Source organism: Sparus aurata, chromosome 23 (genome assembly GCF_900880675.1).
Source record: "Sparus aurata chromosome 23, fSpaAur1.1, whole genome shotgun sequence".
Lineage (NCBI taxonomy): Eukaryota > Metazoa > Chordata > Actinopteri > Spariformes > Sparidae > Sparus > Sparus aurata.
Genome location: NC_044209.1, coordinates 21,214,770 through 21,228,534, shown reverse-complemented (window position 1 = coordinate 21,228,534; position 13,765 = coordinate 21,214,770). Strand labels below are relative to the sequence as shown.

At 43.2% G+C, this 13,765-nt stretch overlaps 1 protein-coding gene across 3 annotated transcripts in view; it reads left to right on the top strand.

The window, feature by feature from the left end:
• The first annotated feature begins 4,231 nt into the window (after window positions 1-4,231).
• Window positions 4,232-13,765, top strand: part of gjc1 (gap junction protein gamma 1) — a 52,536-nt gene continuing 43,002 nt past the window's right edge. The window contains exons 1-2 of one of the 3 annotated variants that reach the window (XM_030407586.1): window positions 4,232-5,015; window positions 10,369-10,401. The gene's annotated coding sequence lies outside the window, so the exon portion shown is untranslated. Of the gene's footprint in view, window positions 5,016-10,368; window positions 10,402-11,047; window positions 11,067-13,765 lie in introns of those variants that run through there. The other 2 variants (XM_030407584.1, XM_030407588.1) reach the window with 2 other exon arrangements.

Genomic DNA, 13,765 nt, shown 5'->3' with positions numbered 1-13,765 from the left:
GCTTAAGGGGAGCGAGGAATGAAGAGGTGGAGGAAATGCTGTAAACACGAACACACAGCGAGGAAGGGCGAAGTGCGGCGGCGACACTCCTCCCATCAGAAGCTTTCAGGGTTTCGCATCTTCTTGCTTCTTGCTGCTCTGACAGACAGTGATCAACTCTGCACATGTGTAAAGCAAACGTGCACGCAGACGACACGGGTCCCCTCACTCCTCCCTTGCGATGGCATGCGATGGGATCGTGCCTGGCCCCGGGCCCCGAGACGGATGGCAGCGGTCCTTGCCGGTCTGAACACAAGGCCCCGGAGCTCTCTTCACAATCTGTGGTCCCTGTGCTAAATATAGACGGGAGTGAGACTCTGCCACGGCACAGGGCCGGCGAGGGGCACCGTCCTCCTGTAAGCCAGGCCATTTTCCCTTTTTCCTCTTCACCTCCATCTGCTCTCATCAGTCACCTTTTCCCCGCGATGAATCTGTCCTCTGCTCGGGCCTCTCCTTCATCTTGTCCCGTCTCTCCGCACCTACACACCTCTCCGGCGCTGTCGTGTGTCTGTGACTCAATCACACTTGTCTCTTCCTGCTAACATCACCAGCAGACCCTTGGCTCCAGAACAACCGACCTAAAGTAGGAGGCTACAGGCGGAAGGGGGGGAGAGTCCGGTCAGGCATTTTTACATGAACCGCAAATATTGTTAAGTGAAAGGAAATCATTAATAGATGCTTACGGGCTGAATGAAGATGGTGAAGGTTGGGTCAGCCTCCAAAGTGGCATCCCACAAAAGCCTGCTGTGGTCAAGTGATGATATGCAGACACATCAAGAACACCGGCCCTTCGATATGCTCTCTTATAAAAGTCGTGCTGCTCCTTCAAATGTGTGGTTGAGCATCTGGGAGAGAGCAGGTAGCAAGGAGCGATTCTAAGTTCAAGCCCGAGCAGAGGAAAAAGTTGGCAGTGAAGCTGTCAGTTTAGCAGTTAATGTACAGTTTTGCTTACATTTTGTGAGTGAATGAAGGCTGCAGCTTCTCGAGGCCAGAGTAAAATTCCCATGTGTAGATTTCCAACGGCTGGAAAAGAGAAGACTATGAAGATCAGATAAAGAATCATGCCCCTTCAGTCAAAAACAAAGTCTGTAGTATCCCAGCCCGGTCCAAACAAGACAGACTGTTAAGAGTTTAGCAAAAAGGATCCAAGACACCAAGGCGTGCAGGTTGAGAACAAAAAGTGTGCTTCATTAAAAGTAAAAGCGAAGATTCATGGGAAAAAAGGAAGAGGAGTACAAGAGAGCAAAAAAAAACCCTCTCAACAAACCACAGAGACACATGAGCAGCACCGCAGAGGAGAACAAACATGAAACACAGACAAACGGACACAGAGCCGGAGAACAACAGGTGAGCAGGAGCAAAGACAAAGACAGGAAGTGGAAGGTAAACATGAAATGAGTAAACGAAAAATCCAAACCACAGAATAGGTGTTCGGTTGTTTGCCTCCAGACCTGACTTGAGCCTGACGTGCAGTTGTTGCCATGGTTACTGCTTGCCTGATTACAGACAGTACAGTACAGTGAACAGAGGACTCTGAAGGGGCTTTGTTCAATGCACATAACACAATTAAACTAAATTAAAGCAAAAGTGTATGATATTTGATGTTTTTGGTATGATGCACATACTCATCAACTGGCGTAAACCGAACCCGACCTGAACCCAGACATCGTGTCTAAATTCTCTGTCCGCACCCAATCTGGGTTGGGTGTCCACGCTCTACCTTGCAATGGAAATGGCTGAGGAGATACAGAGCAGGCACAAAATGGCCACTAAGAGAAGGAAAATGTCTACCAACGGACAAAGGCTGGGTGTCTCGCTCCTTTAAAGATGGGTGGGAGGCCTTCAACACATCTGTGTCAGGAAGCCTGATGTCTCATCCGCTGTCTCCATGGCAATAGAATATTCTGAGTTACAAACGGCAGCTGTTGTTATTTAATGACATTGGTTCATATTAGCATATTTAATGTTAGCATTAATTTACTACACTGAATAAATAAGGTAACTATTGATGATGCACCAGCACTTTCATGTAGAGGTTTTTACAGATTGTGTGAAGACGACCTCTCTCTTCAAAACTGCCCCCTTAAAAAGTTTAAAAGTTCATCCTCGCTTTGTTCTGTCACCAAAGATCATCATATATGTTCTGACATTTCCCCTCATGTATTGTCCAATGCAGCCTATCCTACAGAGACACAGGAGGGCGCCAGCACTGCCCAGCAGCCTAGTGACAATACGAGGTCCAGCAAGGTCGGCGCTGGGAGCAGACTCACAAAAAAAAAGAAAAAAACCCAACAACCACATGACCGTGTGACTCCTGCACCCTGAGGGCACCTGAAGGGCCAACAATACTGAATCACTGTGTGATCACAGAGATCAGAGGATCCAGAGGTCAATCCATCTCAGAGCGATTGAGACTGCACATGCACGGCTGAGGAGGGCCGGAGGAGGAGTCCCGTTTAGAACAATCGAGCTGCAAACTTAAACAACTAGATTCAATTTGCCAAATGTGCCATATGTGTTTCCTTGCTTGGGGGCCTTCCACAAGAGCAGATTGAGACCAGACATGAGCCCTCACACACTGAGCTGGTAACAAACAATACAGCACCTCCAGATCATTTCCACGCACGTCATAAACCGAAGGATCCTGTGTACTTTAGTCGTTTCCCTGGAATATGGTTTGCGGCCCGCTGCTGAAATCTTTCACTTCGGTCGGGGGTTGTCAAGTTGTGTCACTCTGTTTTCCGTCCGGTGGTTTAAACTCAGCAAATCTGCACCTCATCCAAGCTTTGCGAGAACAACCAAAGTCCCGGTGCAGCATCTTTGGTGGCCACTGCAGAGCAAATTACACCAAAGCCAATCATGAACTGAGAAAAGTTGAGCACAAAGGAGTACAAATATTTTATTCTTCTATACAGGAGAGCAAACAGGATCCGAAAGGAGTTTGTAAGTTCAACACATACATTTTAATGATGTGCTTTTCTATTGTTGGGACTATGGAACAATGCAAATATAATCATAATTAATAAATGATCATCAGAACTATAACACCAAGATACTTTATAGTAACTGGCCAGTTTTTCAGACAGGCCTCATTATTGTACTCGACGGTCATCAGAGGGTCGAGTTCTGTCGCGTTCACTATGGAGCAACAACGGCGGCAGCGAGTTTTCTGATTTCAATAGTTTCACCAAATGTTAAGATTGTATGTTTACACACGGATGGTGTAGAACAATACAAAACCTTTGTTTACAAAACTTTGTTTTCATGACTGAATAAACTAAAGAAACCAACATGTTTACATGTGGCGGACCCTGCCACCTCTCTCGCTTCAACCAGTGTTCTGGGGCATTCTTCTCCTCTGAGAACAGCTTGTTTATTCAGTTCTGGGGAAACAAATATTTCTGAGTTTATGTTTTCACCTCATAAATATTCAAATCTGAGTTTGAATTCCTTCTTGGTAAACTACATAGTGCCCCTTTAAGACATAGACTGCTGACTTTGCTCATGCCATCTATACTGTTTATATTCATACTACTACTACTACTACTACTACTACTACTACTACTACTACTACTATCTGTGAAGCAGTTAGTTCCAACCTGCATTTTTGAGTCCATAAAAATATATATTAAATGTACACCTTAGCTGACAAATGGGAAGAAACCTCACCATCTTATTTTGGAAAGAGATTGTGAGAGTGTGAGGAGGGGTATGAGTCAGAGGTTCAGTGTCTTGTGCAGAAGACGTCATACAGGTGACATCCTTCTTACTCTTCTTATCAATATTATTATTAACATTATCATTATTAGCATTATTCGTGAATTCCTTGTTAATTATTGATTATTCTCTTGTTTTTGTGTGTTATTTCATCCTTTGCTTGTTTTATTTCTGGGTTTTTTGTGGTTCATCTGATGATATTTTGTTTTTACGAAAAGACGCACTCTGAATGTTGTTATTCTGGGAGTGATGCTTCACAATAACACGTATTTTAAACACAGAATGACACCCTAGCTGCTAAAATCCCATTAAATAGGATCCGTGATGAAACTGTAACGCAGATAAAACCGGATTCAGTGTTGATACTGCGAGAATGGAACAGTAACCTCAAGAGGTTCGGTTTAAAAACGGGTTTAATTGCCCTGCCTGTTCGGGCAGATGTTTTGCGGACCCAAGATGTTGTGACCCGTCGGGGGCGCGCACTGTCAAAGACGCGTACGCGCAACATCCTGCTTTACAGCTCCGCTGCAAAGACGGGTCGCCGAGCATCCAGCTGTCACTCAACGAGACCCCGTACAGCCGGTGTCGGGCTGTGTGTGGCAGGCGGCGAAGAGCCCGGTGCTAATAAATACGAGACTAACACACCGCTGGATCCAGGTGGACCTCCTGCGATCAACAGATCCACAGAACTCCACTCCTCCTGCGAGGACGGGGAAGATGAGGGACGCGAGGGACGACACCGGAGACGCCTGGCACATGTGAGCGATCGTTATTAGCAGATTCTCGAGCATCCGCTGAGACATGAGCCAGCTAGCTCTCAAGATTTGGGTTTAATTAGCAGACGCAAGTGTTCCTGGCGGCGGAGTAGGTTCAGCCCGTGCCAAAATGACCAGACTATTGTCTAGCGTCGCTGTAACGGAATGGGCCCGCAGGAATTTTGGCACCGGTTTTACGCAGCAAACCACATAGTTTAATCGACGTTCCATCGACCGAAGGCAGAACATAGCGTGGCGGCGGGCATGGACAAAGAGTGCTTACACATCCCGTAGTGATGCTGTGAGGTAAAATTAAAGAAAAAAAAAAAAAAAGAAAAAAAGAAGAAGCCATCAGTGAAACATCCTGCTGGTTCCTCCCGACAAGCGGAGCACATCATCAACGGTGGGATTCAAGTTTGGACCTCACCAAGTCCAAAACGACCTTCCCCTCCCCAAACAAGGATCCTCTTACATCTTAAAGCATCTTCACAGACTCGCATAGCGGTAAGAATCTGTCCGGACTATTGATTATCAATACTGTGATGATATTTATCTCCACCTTTTGTTACATGTGCAGCCAATTTCTAACCCAATGGGAGCCCCCGCTGAGAGTAAATGTTTGGCACCGTGGCGCGCAGACAGCGGTTTGAATCCTTTTGGTGCTTCATCGATGTGTTTAATTTGCTATTTGGGTTTTTTTCCCCCCCTCTGTTGCTCTGCATGTGTAAGAAAAACACGTTGGTCCAGGCCAGAGCTGTGAGCAACAAGAGAGCAACTTCTCTGTGCAAAAAAAAAAAAAAAAAAAAAAAACCCAAACCGTGAAGCTGGGAGCGGCGCTTTCTTTAATTGACACAAGCAGCTCATTACGACCACACACGGCTGCCCATCGGTCTCAGATGAAACAGGATTTCAACCTTCTTTAGCCTCCACGAGCAAGTTTTTTGAGACTGAGCCACAGTGTCTTTTGTTCTGAGCAGGAACATGGTGTAGATGGGCGGTGCAGGGATCCCTCCTCGGGATCTGCTTGAAATCCTGCAGGAGCTGTTCAAATTAGTGGAAGCGCATGCAGACTTTATATTAACTTTATTGGCAGACTCTGGAGGTTCATTAATAATGTATATATTCCACTGGAGTGTGCAGCTCTGCCGACAATTCTTCTTCTTCTTTTTTTTTATGGCTTTTTACAGGGATTTTGAATCGAGCAGTACAGCAGTAATACATCTCATTATCCAAAGCTATAGAGCTGAATTATTCAGAATAAGAGGGCTAATTGCAGCAGAGCAGTGCTTATTAGAACAAACAGGCTCTTTGCTTGGTAGTGCAACTAAACTGGTTGCCAAAAGAGGAGAAAACACCATCATTCTAGGCATAAATAACTGCGTAATATATCTTCAATACCAGAGCCTGACTGATAGATCTGCTGGCTGATAATGTGGGTCGATATTGGCCTATCACAGATGGATCGATATCCAATTTATGCTGATGTGAAAATGTATTTTTTCACATAAGACAGAAAAAGATGCTCAGGGTAATGTTCTAATGATTACACTGAGGTCATTTTGGTTCGTGACATTTATTTAGTGTGAAAACAAATCCTTTCTCCATCACAGTCATGTGTTTTGTGATAGATATATTTGAGGGATAGAGTATTTATGTGAATATGAGAATATCAGCCAACTTGTCAATATTTTATTTTATTTTACTAATTAATATCGTTATTGGCATCGGCCCCATAAATCCAATATCAGTCGACCACTTGAGAAAACAACTATTAATGTGAATGTCACACTTTGGCTCTAAGAAATTTTAATTGTGAGTCTAAAATGGAACCCACATTGATTTGCCAATATTATCAGCTGACATTTTCCTGTCACCGATATGATATTGACGCATACGATGTTTGATTTATGCCTATATGAGAATGTATTTTTATTCCGTAACAAACCAAAGATGCTTGGACAGTAGATGTAACATCCTGCCTCCATTACGTATGTTTGACACATACATTTGATCAAGTATACAGTACATATACTTTATGTTCCGTGAATATGAGATTGTCGGCCAACAGATTGGGAAGTTGTGATCAACAGTTTTCTTTATATTCTGTAGTTTTTATAATAAACAGTTAAATGATGAGTCTAAAAAAGAGGCAGACTGATGTATTTGTTGGTGAATATTAGGGATAGCCTGGGGTTGATATTCAGAATTTTTCAGATAATCAGTATCTGTGATTTTTGAGTCCTATTCATGATGAAATAACAATAAAAACTACCACCACTACTTAGGCTCTGATGCAGCATCCTCTCCCTGAAATATCTGAGTTAAGCTCCTCAAAATTCTACTCTATTACAGTACTCGAGTAATCTGTATCTGGTTACATTCCATCCCTGGTCATTCTAAATTTTGATACTAAGATTTTAATTTTTACTTCAAATGTATATCAGTTCCAAATATCGATTATCGGTCTCGCATATTCATTTATGTTGCCCGACAAAAAGTTTTAAAAAGGTGTGATTTTTTTTGCTGATATCACAATATTGGTCTTTTATTACTTCCTAATATCGAGATCATCATCAGCCCCCAAAAATCCAGTATCAGGCTGTATTTTATACTGTATGAGCTTATGTTTGCATTGAAAACCCCCATCAGGATTTTATTCATCCATGATAGCGCTGGTGCCTCCAGCTCTAAAAGCCTTTTACCTCTCTGACAACACAATGTGCTCAGCATCGCTCTGACAGCCCCTCCATCCATCCACGCACAAATCCCCCCATCCAGTGATTAGCCCATCACATCTGAAGTCAATATATCAAAAAAAAGCGCTCCCACAATTCAGAGCGGTTAACCTGGGGAGCGACCAGCGCCCCGGCATTATTCACCGCGATGAGCAGCCGTTCCATTGTGCTGCTGGGTGCCTTTGAAATGCGCCGCGTTGGTTTTTTCCTGTGCGGAGCATTTGTCAACGCCACGGCGGCCGTGGCTCAAATATGAGCCCCCTTAATGAGTTTCTCCCCCGTGCTCCAGAAAATCCCCGCTATATGTAAAGTCATTTGATGGATTGGGATGTTGCCAACTGAGAGCGCTCAGTGTGCTAATGAGTGATGCTGACTTTCTACACAACATATGGATGCTATGTATTTATTCAGGATTTATTCTTTGGTGAGCTGCCAGTGGAGGCAAATCTACCTCCATCCGTCCTCTGTTCCCTCTCCTTTAGTGCAGGTTTGGCATTTCACAGCCCTGCCCGCTGTGGATGTATTGAACGTTTTCTGTATGTGAAATTATTTCTGTGAGGCAGTCCATCTCTGTCGCCCCCGACACCCCTCCCGCGTCCCCCCACCAAGACCATTATTTCACTCCTGGCGGATCGGAGGAGGAACTTGTAGGAAGTCGACCCCTGTGCTCTCCAGCGCAGAGAGAGAGAGAGAGATGAGGAGCAGATTCTATGTGGCAGCGAGAAAATGCCCCCATCACTTCAGTTAGCATCACGACCACTGTCCTCTTTTCGTTTAGAATAAAACACCATTCCTCCGTATTATCACACTCTCGGAGGCGCCGCGACCACAACACCCCTGACTTGGCAGATATAAGTGATAAATTGTTCATGAATGTTTACGAAATGATCAGACGTCCTAGAAAAGGGCTGAGGGATGTTACATAGTCTCTTGGCTGGCTCGCAAGGTGACTGATCACGTATCTAATAGTGTACATATACAGACAGGAACATTCGCGGCCCCTCGTCCAAGGAAAGGTGCCAAAAATGTGTCTTTACTGAGCGGAGAATAGCATCAGGGACAAAACTCTGCGGCAGAGTTAGATCATTTAAAATTTTCGAGCACACTTTAAACAATTTCCCCTGCTGATCCAGATATTCTACTTCAGCATTCGTAGCATATCATACTGTAGAAAGTACTTGATTACAATACTCCAGTATTTACAAGTCCTGCTCTGAAATGAGGTAAACGGCCCTAATTTTGATTGTCGAAACAGCAATATATCTGAATTCCTTCCTCTTGATTATTGATAGTTGGTGCTAAATAAATATTTGTATTAGAAAATGCCGGTGACGTAGCCCCAGTAGCTCAGTTGCTGGAACGCGCACCCCATGTACAGAGGCCGTGTCCTCGCAGCCGATAGCCTCGGGTCTAAGTCCGGCCTGTGCCTCTTTGTTGCATGTCACCCTCCCCCGCTCTCGTCTTGTGTCCTGTCAAAATAGAGCCACAAAAGGCCCCAAAAAATAACAATACAGGTAATGATGGCACTTGTGGACGTGTACAGTCAGTGTGCGTTATTTAAAGACACTCAGCTGAAACTCTTTGGATCCCAGTTCATGTCAAATTCTGTGCAATTGGCCCCGTAATGCAGTGAGTAAACACATCAGTCCTGCACTTTGCCTTCATAGGGGTTTGTTGTGTTCTTCAGTAACACTTAATTGTGATATATCATTAAATGATTGTCTTGATTATTGCAGACGTGCTGTTACACTGTTGTTTTTGTTGTAGGCAACATATCGTGTTGCATCGGTGGGTAGTTGAATCTCTTGTATTTGGACAATGCGTCGAAAGTTTCGTCCGTCAAATCGTGATCTGATAAGTAGAGCCGCGACGATTAGATGACCGATCAGCTGAAGAATTGACGAAATTAATTTTAGATGTAGTCATTTTTCAAGCAAGAAAGTCGAACCCCTGCTTGTTCCTGCTTCTTAAGTGTAAAGATCTGCTGCTTCCATCTGACATTTATGAGAGTAAATGAAGAGTCTTTGGGTTTTTGGACCAAGGAAGCAATTTGAAGACGTCACGTTGGGCTCTGGGAAATTTTTCGATAAGCAGTTAAAGATTAATCGACCAATCATGATAAATGAATCAGTATCCAAAGCTGCTAAATAAATAACGAAAGATCAGTATTCTCTCTGAAGTGCAGCATGAAAAGGAAACGCTCAAGTGTTGTACATGTACATTAAAATGTGTGTTTAAGCTTCATCGAACCTCACAGTTTAACATCATGAAGACATCATATGAGTTGTTCCACCGGTCTTATCGGTCTGGTGCTCCTCAGGACGGAGCGTTATGATACTTTGGTTTAAATACCAGGGGCTACTATCGGATTCTTAATGACTTACAGTCCGAGGAAAATCAATAGCGCCATATATTATACAATTTATTATTCTGTTCGTCTTTCAATTTACAGTTAAAAGGAAGAATAATCCTCTTGGGGCTTGTAATCAATAATGGTATATTGAATCAAAGGCACAGCAGACCGGCTTACGGACTTTTCAAGAGCAGAAAACGTAGGGTGTCATTTTCATCTCACATTTAACTACATACAGTGATATTCATTTATTCATTTATTATCTATGTATTTATGCATTTATGTATTGAACAATGCTCTACAATAAAAACACAATGAAGGCAAACAGGATCAACTGAAATGAGGATGCGTGTCCTTGCTGCTGTACAAATGCAGCGTTGCAAACGTCTGCTTGCTCCTCGCAACATCAAAATGAAGGCAGCCAGATGTACATGATACAGAAAACATACAGGATTCATTAGCATCAGTCACAGATGATAGTTCTCAGTCCTTAATTGCCTCATTTGCATTTTCAGTCTCCAGATATCACCAGAATATTACATGTATCCAGTTCTCCACCTTTATTCTGTTATTTCAATGTGTGTGTTTTTTTGTTTTGTTTTCTTTAATGTTAATCACTTGCAATTAAATCAGGCGTTCACAATTATCATAATTGTCAAGTGAAATGTCTGCGGGATGTGTTTAAGTCAATTACATGCTTTGTAGGCAGCTATTTTGAATAATTGGAGTAATTCACTTCCTGTTTTTTCCCCCCAATTCTTCCCTTCAGAATGTGTGATGTGGAGCCAGTATACAGTGAGAGGTAAAACATTTTCAGCTTTTAGCCACTACATCAAAAAAACATAAAAAAAAAAAAACACTTGTGTGTGAAGGAGCAGGTGTTTTGCAAGCACAAACATAGTCAACATGTTTTCCTACTAAAAAGTGCACGTGAGTGATTGGTGGCTGCGGCGTCGAGTTGAGTTGCGCTGATGGGAGATCCTTAGCCGTTTCCCCCCCTAACTGGCTTTGTGCAACATGAAATATCAAGGTATTATGTCTATATCTTGTTGAGCAGATGTGAGCACGCTGCCAGGCTTAATCCTCAGAGTGCGGCAGCACAGAGGGGAGAACTGCGTCTTTACGTCTGCCAACTAGTCTGGATTCACTCTGCTTGACACTGTGTGCTCTGCTCTGCGTTTTCTGGTTGCCAGTTCTTGTAAACGACATTAAAAGTAAGAGCAGGGGGAGGGTGCTCCGCTCCATGGGTAATTACCAGGTGATTAGAATTGTTAGAGGTCACCAGACACCCCCGCTTCTACTCCCCGAGCGAGCATGTTCCCTTTACTTAAAGAAGAGGCTCTCAGCCGCTTGAAAGTACAGTATGGATGTGATTTATGGATTTGGATGATGCGCTGGAACTATTTCTGGAATGAGCAGAATGGTAATTTTCCGGGAGTATAGCTTCGTCTATAAGATTGAATAAGTGTAAGTCAAATTTGTTAACGCTGGCATGAAAATAATTGGTGAGGGCTGCGTTTCTTTAGATAATTGTGAAGATTGAGAAACGGATCGTAATTAAGCTGTCGTTAAAATTAGATTGTAGATCCTGAAGTTCACACGTTCACCTGATTTGCTCGGTCGTGATATCGATGGATGTGCTGCATGTGGTCCTGTGCAGCCGAGCGGTGGGTTGTGTCCTGATATTTTTAGGGGAGACTCCAAATGTTGTGATGAGCAGGAGGGAGGGGGAGGGACGTGTCTGACTCAGGATGACTCCTCGGGAAAATGAGCCCCGCAGTCGGCCCTGACCCTTCGCAAAACAGACGTGCGTTCAGTTGTGTCGTGCACGTGATGCCGCAGCAGCTCTCTGGGTCCTAAATTTGCAAAGAATGAAGAGTGATGTCGGACAAAAGGGAATCCTGGCCATTGTGATTTTTGTGCCCATGCTGATGTTAGTTATTGACTCTGTGGGGTCCACGGGAGCTCAAACAACCGGGGATAATTCTCCACGGTGCTCAGGTGTAATTATGCTTTATTGTGTGTTTTTATGCTTTTTGTGTGTGTTTTTATGCTTGCTGCAGCACAAATTGCCCAATTGGGACAAATAATAAATTGTCTTGACTTGACCTGCAAAAGTGAACACAGGATAGCTGAGCCAATGACTCTGATAGCTGATTAATCATTTTAACCCGTTTGTTAGATTTATTTATAATGTATTTGATTATTAAAGCAAAAATACTAAACATATGGTTCAGCATCTCAACTGTGAGATGTTTATATCTTGCATGTTTATAACTTGCATTACATTTATTTCATTTTTTTTCTGTTTTGATTTTCTGACATTTTAGACATTAAACAACTAATTACATACATTTAAATTAATCAGACATGGACTGAGCCTTACAGATTTTCACTACAAAATTGAATAATTTCAGCGTTGAGTAGGTTTAGGAACGCATGCTGTGGGTTAAAATAGATCCTTTCACAACACTTAACACGTGTTACAAAGGACAACTTCTCCCATGTGCCTAAAGCTATGACATTACAAAAACGTGATTGATGTTCCAGGAACAACATCAACATGGTGAAATCAGATCATGCCCAACAAAAGCCAGCCTAAAGAGATATGTTTCAAAGGTTTCACAGAGGTTTAGACCCTCAGATCCACATGCAGACTCGACCCACAGTAGCTGAAGGCTGACACCACTTAGAGAGCATCTGATCTGCGAGGTACATATCTAAAAAAAGCATGTCTGAGAGATTCAAAAACTGGCACAAAATTTTAAAACTGATAACTATTTTCATTACGGAGCGCTCATTTCTCTGCGTTAACCAAAATAAAGGGGTCCCCAGAGCAACAGAGAGGTGATGTCCGTACGTTTTTTCCCATCTTGTCTGACTCACAGTCACACAAACTGAAAAGAACAAATCATTTCCGATGATGTGAAACAGAGGAAAGCGGTAAATCCTCACTCAGAGAGGGTGTAAGCAGCGGAGACGTGAAGAGAAAAAGATAGAGACGGACAGAGAGAACCCCACTGAGTGTGGATGAAATCATATGTCACTTCCACCAAGCCTGTACTCATGAAGAGATATGGGCAGTCTAGCAAATGAAAACAGTCGTGAAGCTCCTTCCCATCGGGAATGTCACTATAACAGACCGGGATCAGCTCAGACACACACACACACCCACACACACACCCACACACCGTCAGCCTGGAAACACACATACACACACCGTCAGCCTGGAAACACACACACATGCATACCGATGCATCTCCTGCACGTACAGAGATGTTTACGCTCCAGTCAGTGTTGAACATGCATATTCAGGCTGATATGTCAGACTCATGAATCTGTGCATGCTGACACATTTACATATGAGCTCGGCTGTCGTGGCCCGGGCGGTGATGCGGGGTGACAGGTCTTATGCCACTTCCCTCGGGTCACCGGAGGGGCGGAGTCACAACGTGACAGGGGTGAAGGCAGAGAGATGCCTTTCATTCAACCGTCAGCCTCCAATGACACAACCTTTCCCTCCGTTTCCGTCACATTCCCGTGTTCAGCAGCGGTGAGGTAACAGCTGACTGTGTGCTCATGTGACTCATACCTGTTGTCTCACTTTTATCCGTGTTTCATCTCCGGTTGTCACAGTAGGTTAAGTGTATTCCTAATAGGGATGAGATTAAAATATCCGCTCGGAAGTGTTGCTCAGGTGACATAGATGCATACTGTGTAATTGGTTTATTTCACTTAGAGATGGAATTTGGACAACTGCACTGCAACTGACAAATGTTTTAATTATAAACCGACTGTTTATTTTCTCAGTTAGTTGGTTAATCGTTAATACAAAAAGAGATATCGATAAATCAACATCATTGTATAAATGTGATAAAATATTGTAAATTGCCCATCACCGAATCCCTAAGGCGATGGATTTAAGTAGCTTTGTTTTATCTGACCAACAATCAAATATGATCTTTTAGCTCTCTATGACAACAACAACAAATTACAAAAATGGCCTACAAAAATCAACCAATGAAAGTCTTTCTCTTCTGATTCAAATGTATTCCCCAAAACTTTAAGATTACCTGAAAACTTCAATGGCAAAATCATATTTTAACATGAAAACGTCTCCGTAGAAAATGTATGCCTGGCAGGAGGAAACCAAACATGCACAGTAT